This window comes from Megascapheus bottae, chromosome X (genome assembly GCF_031878675.1).
Source record: "Megascapheus bottae isolate mThoBot1 chromosome X, mThoBot2.hap1, whole genome shotgun sequence".
NCBI classification, from domain to species: domain Eukaryota; kingdom Metazoa; phylum Chordata; class Mammalia; order Rodentia; family Geomyidae; genus Megascapheus; species Megascapheus bottae.
In genome coordinates, this window is record NC_143547.1 from 4,955,689 (window position 1) to 4,970,659 (window position 14,971).

Genomic DNA, 14,971 nt, shown 5'->3' on the forward strand with positions numbered 1-14,971 from the left:
AAAAGATTTGTTCTTCAGAAAGTTTTCATTCAGCATTATGCCAAATGCATGAGTGCTTGCTAAATGGTTCAATTTGTGTCCAATTACCAGAGAAAATGGTAATTCCATTTCAAGAAATAGTAACATACCTTTCAGAGTATGTTTGGGAGACTTTAGAAGTTTGCCTCTGAAAAGAATGTATGATTTATATTGATTCGTCCTTATCTAACTACTTCTGAGTAGTTATTGGGCTGATCCATATAACTGGACTGCCCATTAAAAAACTACTGATAAGCTTATGAATCTACACATCAGCCATGCTGAATTTATTGAACAAATCTGACACATAATTACACAACATCAAAATCTGGTGCTCTTTTAAATTATGCTTAATTGTGTATCTACAACTTCACAACCAAATGGAGTGCTCTAACATAGTTTTGAAAATATTTGCTACTGCAATGGCAATTTTAACAAAATCTATTTGCATTTTGCAATCAAACTATTCCTTGATCATGTTTGCCAAAGATACTGTTCTTATTTTATAATTGAGCCATCAGAAATGGAGCTTTAAGTGTTGTACTGTTGTGCAGTCCCAGACTAGACTTTTTTTCTATGTATTCTCTAGGTATTTGTGAACATATATTAATCTAGATTTTATGTGGTACAAAGGAGGATACCATTATATTTTTATGACTCTTTGTTCTAAAAATGACATTCACATTGATCAAATATATTGCCAAACTTATATTCATAAAAGCTTCAAATGATGGCAAAGGAAAATAATATACTACAAATTCTCATTTATATTAATTTTAGCCACATTCATTGGATCTGCATATTTGTTCTTTCAGTTTTCCAAGTCTCCGTTTATTCTTCCAATCAACTGTTCTCAAATATGATCAACATTGTCCTGTTAACTAACTTAAAATGAGCTACAAATGCTGGTCTTCTTTGTACATGGTATATTTGAAGGAACATGATTAGGGTTCAAATTCCATACACACAAATTCACAAGCAAAGAGCTCTACTGTTTTAACAAGTGACAGTCATGAGTAATGGTTTCACATGCTACAGTTATTTCATTATTCATTTATACTCTCATTCTCCATTTATTTATTGAACACATGCCATATACTTAGCACAGTCTTAGGTACTGAGATGACCTCATGATGGAAAAGATACATCTGTCTCTCATCTCATGTAATATACATTTCAGTGAAGATGTTCAGACAAATATTTATGATATATATATATATATATAGTATCACTGGAATGATGATTTTGTGATTTTTTTTCCTTAAAAGCATCCCAATGCAAGTGGCACTATGGCTCGAGTGGTAGAGTGCTAGCCTTGAGTTCAAGACCCATGACTGACAAAAATAGATAGACAGATAGATAGATAGATAGATAGATAGATAGATAGATAGATAGATAGATAGATCCTAATGTAAACACTAGCACTCTCTATCACTGCTCTTGTTAAATTACACACTTTGAAAGGACTGCAGTAGTATAAAGAGAGGCTAAGCTCATTATTGCCTGGATTTGTTATTATTTTGTTCAATTCTCCTATTTAGCACTATATCCCTTTTCTTCCTTCTTCCTTCCAAATACTACAAAGTCCTGGGTTGTTGCTATCAAGTTATTTCTTTTCTGCATATTATATGAAAATGAGTTTTTGAGAACTCCAAAAGCCCTGAGAGATCATCTTTTGTTATGGTTGAAATCTAATATATTGAATGCTTGGTCTCCTACTAGTGGCACTATTTTTGAGGACAATAGAAATTTTGGTGGTGGGGCTCAGGTAGAGAAGTAGGCCACTGAGGGCATTATTTTCATGTTATGCCTAGTCCCTGTCCCTTCCACTTACCTTTTCTCCTTCCTGTCTACCATAAGGTGAATAACCTCTGCCACGTGTTCCCACAGCCAGCATGCTCTGAGTCTTCATGGACCTAAGAAAATAAAACCAAGGATTTGCAGTCATAAGCTGTCTTGTTAAATGGCAGTTGATAACTTTGTATAGCTATTTAAAGATAATTAATTTTAAAAGATTGTTCAATTCTTTTTTTTAAAAAAAGTGATCCCTCTAAAACTATGAGCCAAATCAATCTTCTTCTCAAGTTGTTTCTGTCTCAGTTACAAAAAGTTGAACTGACATATCTTTTTTAATCAGTATAGTTTTGTTTTTTAGTTTTTATATTTTCTTGGAGGGTTGTGGGGCTTGAACTCTGGGTCTGGATGCTGTCCCTGGGCTCTTCAGTTCAAGCCTACTGCCCTACCCCTGAGCCTGGGCATTATCCCTGAGCTCTTCAGCTCAAAGCTACTGCCCTACCCCTTGAGCCACACTGCCACTTCCAGTTTTCTAGTGGTTAATTAGAGATAAGAATCTCACGGTCTTTAGTGCCTGGGCTGGCTTTGGTAGAATGGCAAAGGAATCAATAAATGGAAGTGTTTACACACTAAGGACCTAAGAACATATAGATCAGCTGTGCATCAGTGGCACATGCCTATAAACCTAGGTAATTAGGTGTCTGAGATCTGAGGGTTGTGGTTCAAAGCCAACCCAGGTAAGAAAGTCCACAAGACTCTTACCTCCAATAAACTACTAAAAGATCCAGAAATGGAGCTGTTAATAAAGTAGTGGTATGCTAACCTTGAGAACAATAGACTAGGACAGCACACAAGCCCTGAGTTCAAGCCCCAGGATTGGTAAACACGTGTGCACATGCACACAGAATATACGGATAGAAGTTTTAGTTTTGTATTACAAGTCATTGAATGTTACTTGTATTCTCTTCAAAAAGGTGTATCCCACTTTAAACAATCATTAAAGTAATTATACTACTAAGTATAGAATGCTTTGGAATGAAGACAAGAAACAGAGAAGCCAGCAAAAATTCATGATGGGCCTCTGGTGGCCATTGATTATTATGGGATTATGGTAGCAATAAAGAAGAACAGTGTTGGGGGCCGAGTAACGCCATGTCTGATAACTTTCTGCTGAGGCTTGTAGTAGGGATAAAACACGTGGATCTCTTTGTCCTGTCCATCTTGTATAAGAGAGAGAGAGAGAGAGAGAGAGAGGAGAGAGAGAGAGAGAGAGAGAGAGAGAGAGAGAGAGAGAGAGAGAGAGAGAGAGAGAGAGAGAGGAGAGAGGAGAGAGGAGAGAGAGAGAGGAGAGAGAGAGAGAGAGAGAAGAGAAGAGAGAGAGAGAGGAGAGAGAGAGAGAGAAGAGAAGAGAGAGAGAGAGAGAGAGAGAGGAGAGAGAGAGAGAGAGAGAGAGAGAGAGAGAGAGAGAGAGAGAGAGAGAGAGAGAGAGAGAGAGAGAGAGAGAGAGAGAATCTTCCTGCCTTGATGTCTGTTCCTGCTAGGGGTAAGAAGGCTGGGTGCGGGAGGACATTGGGCCCCTTCCTCTCGCGGCTTGGCCCGGTCGGGTTGTGCTTTTTCCCTATCCCCCTACTAGTAGAGGGGGACCGGGGATGAAGGACCCCGACAGAACAGGTGAGCTAAGAAATGTTACAGAGAAAGAAATGCTTAGTGGCAATTCAGCAACAGAAATTAAAAGAGAGATGATTCAGAAGTTAGGAAATAATTACAATACTATTTCATCATAATTAAAATCTAAGATCCTCATGAACTCAATCCAACTTCAATCAACAAATACTTCTTCCATCTCAAGTAAAAATTATAGGTTTCTTTATGTGAAAGGTCAGGATGACATACACCTCATCCATTCCATTGTGCCACTGGAGAGTCATTCTTACAATAAGGAATAATTGGGAATAAAATTATAGAAGCTTCTCAAGACAAAATTCACAAAAGAAAGAATTTATAATGAGAAGTAAGCAGTAACATTGAAAACTATTGGAGAATTGTCCTAATAGATGCAATAAAAGAATATCTTTAAATAATACAATTGATGAGAAGCTATATGTTTCAGGCAAAAAAAATTCAGGAACTCTAGAAAATACAATATACATTTCTTTTCCCCACTAACTTTTGGTCTCCCATCTTAGCAACTAAGCCTTTCACGAAAAGATATAAAGGTCATGTCTGGTTCTCCATCACAGCTACCAACACGGACACAGTTGCCAAACTTTATTTCATCCAACCACCCAAATTCTCAAATTGAACAGAGTAGACCTAATACACACCATGGACCAAAGGTATGAACACTGTTCTTAGATTTAAATGAAACAATCCCTGAACTTTCCACTTGTTTCCAACTAACCACTTAAGCTTTTGAATCTGCTTTTTCCTTTGGAATGGACACAACTTATAGGGAAAATTGCCAGGATTACATAAAAGTAATATATGCCATCTTGCAAAATACCCAATCTAATGGAAACAAGAGCTTTATCTTGACTGATTGTTGTTCTTAACGTGCTATGTTATTTCTCTTCTCCTTTGTTGCCCTTTGGTTATTCTCATATTGTTACTGTATCTAACTTTGTTACCTGGTATATTGTATATGCGTTTGTTTGTTTGAAATAGGAAAGGGAAGGGGGAGAAACAAGATGATTGGGAGGGGGTGGGGGATGGGAAATGGGGAGAAAATATAAGAAGGCATATCAATGTCTGAGAAGTAATGCACCTACTATCTGACGAATGTAACCATAACTCTATACATTACCTCGATAATAAAAATAAAATGAAAAAAATACCCAATCTATGGTAAAGGAGGCACTTAAACCTCCTTCAGCCCCACCTTAAATAGGAAGGATTATAAGGAGACCTATATTTGAGTGGGACTAAGAATCATGGCAAGGAAACTTCCAACCAATACCATCTCTGAACTAGAAGCATCAGAATCTCTAGGGTCCCAGAGAGGAGGGAGAAAAGTACTGATAGTCCATAACTTGGCCTTCTTCCCATCTGTTCCCATGGAAACCCCTAATCATGCTTTCAAGGATTCATTAGACCTGCCATTTTGACTGTAATAAAGACAGAAAATATGGCTTTAATATAGTTAGCTTTTCATTAATTGCTTTTGTAGAATTTTTTTTCGGACATTTAATGAAGAAGAAAGCAAATGGCAGTCATTTTCCCAAAAGGTCAAGGAAAGAGAACATATGGTAATTCTCCTCTCCTGAATAGCTTGGTTTTGCCTGATAAAATACCATCTCTCCAGTGTTCAGTTACTGTTTTCCTAAAAGATAAGTTGGAAAATTAGACAGCACTGGTGACAATGGCAATTCCCTTTCTAGACAGTTTGATATTAACAAGGAATTGTTATCCATGTCCTCCTGCCCCAACTGTTGTTAAAGATTAGAAGGGATCCATGACCCAGAAATTTCTCATAATATCCAGGCAGTCTGGTCATCGAACCATGTTAGCAACTTCCAAAAATGCTGTGAAATTGAGTGTATGCTTCAAAGACTGTACATGTGATAATGACACAATCACAGATCACATTTCCTGAGCCCTTACAATACATGCCAAATAAGCTCTTTCTCTACATCAGCTCATTGAATCCTCACAGAAAAAAAAAATCCCACAAGGTGAGTATTATTGTTGTCTTCATCCTATAAAAAGAAATCATACCTTTTGGGGAGTTGATAAGTAGCCCAAGACCAGAAAAAGAATAAGAAGGAAAATCACTATACTGGTATGCGTGTAAGTTTAGTAATAATTTCCAGGCCTCTGAAGCCTAAGGGTATGAATTCAAATTGACTATTATCAGCATCTCAAACTTCCTGAATTTAACTCTCCTTGATGATAAAGGCCCTCTACAAACTCTCCCTGCCTGGACATATTACTAAATGTCTTCAAATTATGCCTCTCCTCTGTTGCCATAGTCTCTGTCTGGTATTTTCAAACTTCTTCCTGTCCCCTCCAGCTTCCCTGGGCAATGCCCATACTTATGTAGCTACAAGAAGTAGAGGAGCCTCAATAAGTACCCTTGACCATGAGTCCTCTTGGTTCCAGAATTGTCAGGTTTTTTTTTTAATTACAGTGTGGTCCTGGGTGGCACAGAGAAGCAGAGACCATGGTTGTCATCCTTTCATAGTGATACTCATTGTCACCAGGACCTTGAAGCCACTCAGTATCTGCTTCCCCTCTTCAAGAGGGCTCAGAACAAGCTCTTTTTCTTTTCTCCTTTTCCGTGTCCCACCCTACCAAATACTTTAGACACAAAAGCAGACAAAAAAATCAAATAAAACTGGTTTATGCCCAATATTTTCCAGGATATCTTTTCATGTTGGGAGCCAGAGTGGAATCAAACTGTACCTTGATTTGCATCAGACAATGGCTTTATTGTCTTATTGTTTTCTGGCCTTATTCTGTTTAAATGACCTGAGATTTACCATATGAATGTAACACCTGGAAGTTCCCTGGGTCTCAAGAAGGGAAGAAGCTGGAGTGGAAAATAAACGGGGCAGTCTTTACCTGGACTGCAGACATCCCGGACCCGGTGTGTCTGTCTCTCTTCTATTTCTTCCTAGTCCTTGCCCCCTATTTCAGGAACCCCAATCTGCAAACCCTGGTTTGCAGCCGGCTGGCCCCAGCATTTTCACAATTCAAAATTCACATAATTTAAGAATAATTTACCCAAAGGACTGACAAAGAATATTAGCCTGTAGTTGTATATGTCAGAAACTGAAACAAGAGGTTCTGTTGGATTTTTTTAGGTTTTTAATCCAGTCCGTTCACAAGATTTGGATGTATGTGATTACTGATTTTTTGTACTACATTTGCAGAGATTCTCATTGTTATACTTACATAGTCTAAATTCACATAAACCTGGATTTATATGAATACTTTTGTCCTCACTTTCACATATAACCATTTCTTTATTTCTTGTCTTTCTTACCTTTCTCTCTCTCTCTTGTTCTCTCTCCCTTTCTTTCTTTCTTTCTTTCTTTCTTTCTTTCTTTCTGTCTGTCTGTCTGTCTTTCTTTCTTTCTTTCTTTCTTTCTTTCTTTCTTTCTTTCTTTCTTTCTTTCTTTCTTTCTTTCTTTCTCTCTGTGTCTGTACTGGGCCTTGAACTCAGGGTAATCTCTTAGTTGCTCAACTAGCTTTTTTAGTTGGCTCTACCACTGGAACCATGTCTCCAGGTCTGCTTTTTGCTGGTTATATGGAGATGAAATCTAATGGGCTTTTCTACCCAGGTTGGCTTCAAACTGTGACGCTCCAGATCTCAGCTTTCTGAGTAGGTAGGGTTACGGGTATAAAGCACTAGTCCCCACCGTCTCCAACTCCCCCTTCCCATTTCTAAACAGGAAGAATCTTACTGAGAGTTAAGTACCTTAGTTCTGGGATGTGCCGAGCTTGGATAATAACATGATGCTAAAGCAAATAAAACCAGATCAGTCACCCTAGAAACCCAAATGTGTGATGAAGGTCAGAGGAAGACAGAGAACTAGCTTTTATGACCAGGTATCTGTGCACAAATAGCCTCAGGATATTTGTGGATGTGAATGAAAAGGCTTAGCACTGTGGTGAACACAGTTTAGATGAGAGGAAAACAAAGAGATTCTTGGGTAAATGCTAGAGTAGACCCTTACCATCAAGAGATAAAATAGACATACTTTTAATTCTAGGAAAGAGTCTTCAAAGACTGACCAGAAAGTAGGAACAGAACATTGTCTATTTTCATGAGTCACTTCCAGAAAGTGAGTTTTTAGAAGTGCAACTGCAAAGCATACTAGAAAGCTTGAGAATGATAAAGATGTCTAAAATTGATTCTCTTTTAAGCTTTGCTGGCAGCAATGATGTACTCTCCCACTGGCATTTTTCTTTGAAAAGATTGAGTACAGATGTAAATGACTGTCAATTATGTTTTTTGGCCACAGTACTGTTTCTTTGAAAGCAACAGTGCTCAGAAATACAGCCATATGGGGCCCCATTGTGTTCAGGTTATATACGTAACAAAGAGCTCCCTCAGTTTTCAGAAATATGGTCCTTAGGCACACTACACATACAGATAGCTGGTAAGGTCACCAACCTCTGAATCTTATTTGAACATGAACTGGGATATATGCTGCAGAAGTTGAATACTGCCCGTAATCGGGACTCTCTTCGTTCATATTAGTGACATGTTAAAAATGGACAGACCAACTGGGAGAAAGCAAAAGAAAGGGTGACATTATCCAAAAAGAAATGTACTCTTTACCTGACTTATGTGACTATAACTACTCTGTACATCTTTATAATAATAATTTAAATAGCTTGAAATAAACAAAATAAGTAAATAAAATGACTAGACCTACCTGGACACTAGTGGTTCTTAATTTTAATACTAGCTATTCAGAAGACTGAGAGCTGAGGATCCAAGTTAAAAGCTAGCCTCATCTATGGGATTCTTAATGTCCAATTAACCCTCAAAAATCTAGAATAAGAGGTGTGGCTCTCAAGTAAAACAGTGCTAACTAGCCTTGAGCAAAAAAAAAAAGCCCAGCAAAAGTATGGGACAATCATTTCAAGTCCCAATATCAACACAAATAAAATAAAATAGAACAGCCAGATATATTTAACTACTCTGGATTTTTCACAGCAAGATACTAGATACAAATTTGAGTTGCCTAGATACTTTTGGATACCAACATCTTATCCTTTTTTTCCTTCCTTTATTCTCTCTCTCCTTCAGGTTGCACACAAATTTTACTGATCTAACTCCACATTATTGATTAATTCTATGGCCTTCCCCTTTTTAAGATGTTCCCAAATCATCTTATATGAATGGACATATCAGCTTTTGCTGTCTAACCAATCCCCTCAAAAACTAATGATTTGGGGCTATGTATCTCAACAGTAGAGCATTTGCCTCACATGTATAAGGCCTTGGGTTTGAACTCAGCACTCGAGAAAAAACTAACTAGTTTAAACAAACACTATGTATTTAATTCATAATTCTGAAAAACTGTTGATTGTTCTTCTGATCTGGGATAGCTCACTTGCATGCCTTAAACACATCTTTGGATTCACCTAGCAGGCAAATGGATTTTTGTTGGTTAATTAAATATGAGTCTCCTGGATCTTTCTCCTTACGCTGGCCTCAAACTATAATTCTCAGAACTCAGCCTCCCGAACATCTGGGATTAAAGGCATTAGCCATTTGATAATTATAACTAAGTGGGGTAATACATTATTCTTTTTATCTATATTTTGCCTAGCTCTTTGAATTCATACCTGAATTTGTTCCATATTTGTGACACCCCAACTTCATCAACATTTTCATTCTTTAACACAATGATAAGATCATATAATTTATAGACATCTGTAGCTGGTAGATTAGTTTAGAAATACAGGCCAAGTAGTGTCACAATTTTTAAAGACAAAACTTGTAGCCATTATTTTATTACTGTCTCTGCAATATTACATAAAAAATACCATCAAACAACATTAACTGTACCATCCAAAGCTAATTTAAGTAATGAAACATCATTCTTCATTTTTGTCTATTTAATTATATAGTAGTCACAAATCTGATTTTTGGATTGAAAAATACATTTGATTTGTTCTGAAACCACGTAATTCAGGAATATTTCCTGAAATGTTATATCAAAGTAAAACATTCACTAAAAGTGACTTTTAAAATGCAAAACCCACCCATTTCTGGTATCTTTCTTTAACAGACTCTGGCATTTGATACTATATTCTATTATTTTATTTCAATTCAGTAGTCAAAGAAAACTTGTGAAATCATTTTGATTACCCTCACAGCTGAAATGATATTTTCAAAAAGATAACAAATTTAAAGCCAAAGATCTGGTTAACACAATGAATATGATTATGAAAATAATTTTACAGCATCCCAACCTCACATATTGGCTTTATTTAAATTTTATATTAGAGAGGGGTTTTAACACATTTTCTCTAACAGAAAATAGTAGCTTTCAACTTTTTTTTTGTTGATTAAGAAAAGTTCTAAAACTTTGGAGATTTGAACAGTTAACAGAGTCCCAAAGACCTATGCCTTGATATATTATCTTAAAAATTATTTTCAGAAATTTTGAAAGGAGAAAATTCCTAAGACAGATGTAATTAAGAAATTAGTTCATTTTCAGAATAACAGTATACCATTCATGATTTAATAAATTAATGTTCCATGATATCAAAACATTCCTAACAAAATATTCACCCTCTCAAAATTATGTTCTAATGAACACCAGCAAAGCAATGGTTACAGTTTCAAGCTGACAATGAGACACTCCAGACACATCAATCTCCGTTTACTTACATTTCTACTATCAGAGGACAGGAAATGACATGTACGGCATCATTTCTGCAGGTCACCTGTGTCAGGCAGAATTCTAGTTTCCCAAATTCTAGTTGCACTTGTTCATCCTCCAATCCTCTGAATATGTTAGGTAATGAAAAGGAGCTAAAGCTGGTAAATCAACTATCCTAAAACTGGGGGGATGTTCTGGATTACCTAAATGAGCCTAATGTAATCACATGTCCCCAAAAGTGGAAGAGTGAAGGTCAGCAGAAAACAATGTGGGAATGACTCAATCCATCATTGCTGGCTGTGGAGATGGAGGGGCAGATTATGAGCTTAAACATGAAGAAAGCCCCTAGAAGCTGGAAACCAGAAGAAAACAGGTTCTTCCCTACCGCCTGCTCAAAGAAATATAAACCTGTCGACAACTAGATTTATGTCAGACTCGATATTAACACTAGGTCTACATCAGACTTCAGTCATTCTGAACTGTAAAGTCATACATTTATGTTGTTTCAAGCCACTAAACTTAAGATCTTTGAAAGAAGGAAGAAAATAATTTCTGGCATAATAAATAAGGAGAAGCTAAAATTGATGAGTACTAAATATCAGAATTTGAGTCACTAGGGGCAATTCTGTGACAAAAATGGGGATATCTTTAGTCCCTCCCTCCTTTGTAATGCAAATCTGATTCTGATCCTGCTCTACAAAACTATAAGCACAGTTCAATCCTCTTCTAGATCTCCACATTTGAGGTAAAATAGCAGCTGTAAAAATTTTTTAAAAAAGTGTGACTCTGTTCAAAACCTCGATATTACAAACTATTATCTATTTCCCATTGTTACTTCTACATAAACACTTCCATTTTGTCCATAGAGGAGAAAGGTTACCTTTTTGGCAGTGCTAGGGCTTAAACTCAGGGCCTGAGCACTGTCCTTAGGCTTTCCTCAAGGTTAGAGCTCTACCACGTGAACCACAGCACCACTTTCAGCCTTTTCTATGTATATGGTACCAAGGAATGGAACCCCAGACTTTGTGCATGCTGGGCAAACACTCTACCACTAGGCCAAACTCCCAGTCCGGAAAGGTTACCTTTTGAGGCAAATTGTTCAAGAGAGAATTTTTTTCAAATTTTGCACAAGCCATGTAGACAACCTATAGAGATGTATAAAAATAAAACTTCTATTTACATTAGATGGCTAACCCAAACACATGAAAACAGAATCAAATTGCAGGTTTACTCTTCCTTCAATTTAAATTTGAACCTCATCAATATTACTGGGTCATCCAATGACTCTCCACAGAACAGGGAGAAAAGGTATAAATATATTGATATAATCATGGTCATTTATAAACCTACAATTATTTATCTATAATTTTTCTCCTAGCAAAGAATTCCAGATTGCTTATTAAGGTTTTTCAGATTTGAAAAAAAAATTAAAGGTCTCAGTCTGAGGATATCAAGAATTAATGCCCAATCTTGAAGATGTGTCCAAAAAAAATCCACACCAAAAAATCTAATTTGCATCATGATCATAATTATACTAAGTCATGAATTTTCTAGTATTTTAGCAATTATAAGTTCTTGATGAGGAATTCTCCAAAGTTCGATATTCATCAACTTCAAAACACTCAGAGCTTCTCTCCTTTTACTGATTTTAGGCTTATCATTTCATTCCTTTTAAAATATTTAGAAAGTAGAAATCAAATAATGAACCAATTCAACAAGTTCATCCCATTCTTAGGAATAATAAAACTTAATAAATTGTCAGCATCAACCGGAAATAAATATATAATTTATTCGAAGTTTAACATAGAAAACAGACAGTAGAAAGGGACATTTCGTAAAGAAAAATTGAAATATTTTTGTCAGTTATGGAGTTTGAACTCAGGGCCTGGGCACTGTCCCTGAGTCTATTTGGTGTGCTCAAGACTAGCTCTCAACCACTTGAGCCACAGCACCACTTCCAGTTTTTGAGTGTTTAATTGAAAATAAGAGTTCTCTCCTGCCTGGGCTGGCTTTGAACCACAATCTTCATATCTCAGGCTCCTGAGTAGCTAGGATTACAGGTTTGAGCCACCGGCACCCAGCTTGAAATCATTTTTATAAAAATTATTCTAAAATTATCCTTGGTATTCCTGCTCAACACACACACACACACACACACACACACACACACACACACACTAGAAAGGGATCCAACTTTCTGGGAGGCAATTTGTCACCACTTATTAATAGACATGGTAACAGTTGCCCCTGGCCCAGGACTTAATTTTCTTAGAATGTTATCTTAAAGCCGGGTGCGGTGGTTCACGGCTGTAATCCTAGCTACTCAGGAGGCTGAAATCTGAGGATCACAGTTCAAAGCCAGCCATAGCGCATTTCAAATTGGACAGGCCATATTTCACATTTTTCAGAGCCCCTTGTGTCTAGGGATCACATGAAACAATACGGTTTTACAGAGTCAAGCCCATGCCTTCATTCTTTAACCTTTTCATATGATCCATGCTGTAAACATATTTGGATATTTGGGTATCCAAATATCCAAATATGTCATTCTCTGATTCCAAGGGAATTATATGCATTGAGAAGTTCGGGGAGGTTATTTGTTTTGATTTTCTTGGTCAAACTATTTGAATAGACATTTCTCTAAAGGATACATACAAATAGCAAATAACAAATGAAAAGATACTCAACCAAATTAATCATTAGAAAAATTCAAATGAAAGATGAAATAGGATAGCACTTTATACTTACTAGAAAGGCTAACTTGAAGGACAAACAACGAGAAGTAGAGGTGGGCCATGAACCAGTGGCTCACACCTATCATGCAGCTACTCTGATGACTGAGATCTGAGGATCCAAGTTCAAAGCCATCCCAGGCATGAAAGTCTGTGAGACTCTTATCTCCAACTAACCACCAGAAAACTGGAAGTGGTGCTGTGGCTCTAAGTGGTAGAGGACTAGCCTTGAACTGAAGACCTTAGGGACAGTGCCCAGGCCCACAGTTCAAGCCCAAGACCAATAAAAAAAAGTATAGGTGAAGGTATGAGAAAAAAAAAACTGGAAACTATGGATTTGTAGAATCACATGTCTGCTTCAGCAAATTCTCTTGCACATAGAGTCACTTACATGAACCAACACTTCCTATCACAAGTATCTGCCTAACAGAAATCAATGAAGACATATGTCTATATAAGAAGTATATCGGGGCTGGGAATTTGGCCTAGTGGTAGAGTGCTTGCCTAGCATGCATGAAGACCCAGGTTCAATTCCTCAGTACCACATACATAGAAAAAGCCAGAAGTGGTGCTGAGGCTCAAGTGGTAGAGATCTAGCCTTGAGAAAGTCCAAGGACAGTGCTCAGGCCCTGAGCTCAAGCCCAGGACTGGCAAAAAAAAGTATTTCATGAAGTGAGGACAATTAATAACTAAAAGGCTCAGCTATTCTTTCCCTTTTGTGACATGACATTTAAATTAAAAGAAAAAAATCTGATCATCCGAGGTTCCAGCTACTCCAGCTTATAATCCTAGTTTATTAGGATGCTGGTATCTCAGGTGGAAGCCAGCTTGAGCAGACAAGTCAAAAAGTCAGGAGTGGTACTATGGCTCAAATGGTAGAGCACTAGATCTAAGAGATAAAGTGAAAGGAAAGTTTGAGACCTAAGGCCAAGCCCCAGGACAATCATCATAAAAACCTTAAAAAAGGCCGGGAGTTTGGCCTAGTGGTTAAAGTGCTTGCCTAGCATGCATGAAGACCCGGGTTCGATTCCTCGGTACCACATACATAGAAAAAAGCCGGAAGTGGTGCTGAGGCTCAAGTGGTAGAGCTCTAGCCTTGAGAAAGTCCAAGGACAGTGCTCAGGCCCTGAGCCCAAGCCCAGGACTGGCAAAAAAAAAACCTTAAAAAATAATATTTTGAAAAATGGACACTAATCATTCTCTATATTTTCAAAATCTCTATATCCTCTATTATTTCCTGTTATTAAATAATCTGTTGGTAAACAAAAACCTCATCACATTAAAATTTTATGAAACCATAAAAAAAGGCTTGTAACCAAACTCATATGTTCTTCAATGGATAGACAAAATGTGCTATATCCGTATGATGCCATGCCACTCAGCAATATGGAGGAACAAAATACTGATCCATGCTACAACATAGGTGAACCTCAAAAACAAACATTTGGCTAAGTAAAATATGTCAGCCATAAAATACCATTGGATTTTAGGTCAGTGGCCCTGGGCATGAACTCAGTTCCACCAATAAAACCTGAGTGAACTTAATGAGCTGTTGTACCATTCTAAAAGGCAATTGAATAACAATCGCCCTTTCAATGTTATTGAGCCACCTCACACAACAAGCAAAGCAATACCTGAGAATATGTTCTTTAAATGACTCTGATCAAATTGATGTAAGATTGGAAATGTTGGTGAGGATATAGAGAAAAGGTAATATTTATGCATTGAAAATGAAAATGTAAATTAGTATACTACTATGGAAAGCAGTATGGAGGTTCCTAAAAAACTTTTTAAAATAAAATTAAATATTCAAATAACCTAGCAATCCTACCTTAAGATATATAATATGCCAAAGAAATGAATAACAACATATCAAAGGAATATCTATACTCTCACATTCATTCTACAATTAACATTATTAACAATAACCAACATATAGAATCAACCTTAATTTTCCATCAGTGGATACACAGATACATACGCAACACAATTCAATTCAGTCTTTAAAAAGAAGGAAATTCTATCAGTTTTTTACAACATGGATGAGCCCAAAGGACAGTATGATAAGTAAAGTTAAGTAGA

The 14,971-nt window shown here is 36.9% G+C and overlaps 1 long non-coding RNA gene across 1 annotated transcript in view; it reads right to left on the minus strand.

The window, feature by feature from the left end:
- Positions 1–14,971, minus strand: part of LOC150040408 (uncharacterized) — a 139,310-nt gene that overhangs the window by 77,632 nt on the left and 46,707 nt on the right. Inside the window, exon 3 of the long non-coding RNA XR_016533734.1 lies at positions 1,853–1,934. This is a non-coding gene — a long non-coding RNA (uncharacterized LOC150040408). The remainder of the gene's footprint in view (positions 1–1,852; positions 1,935–14,971) is intronic.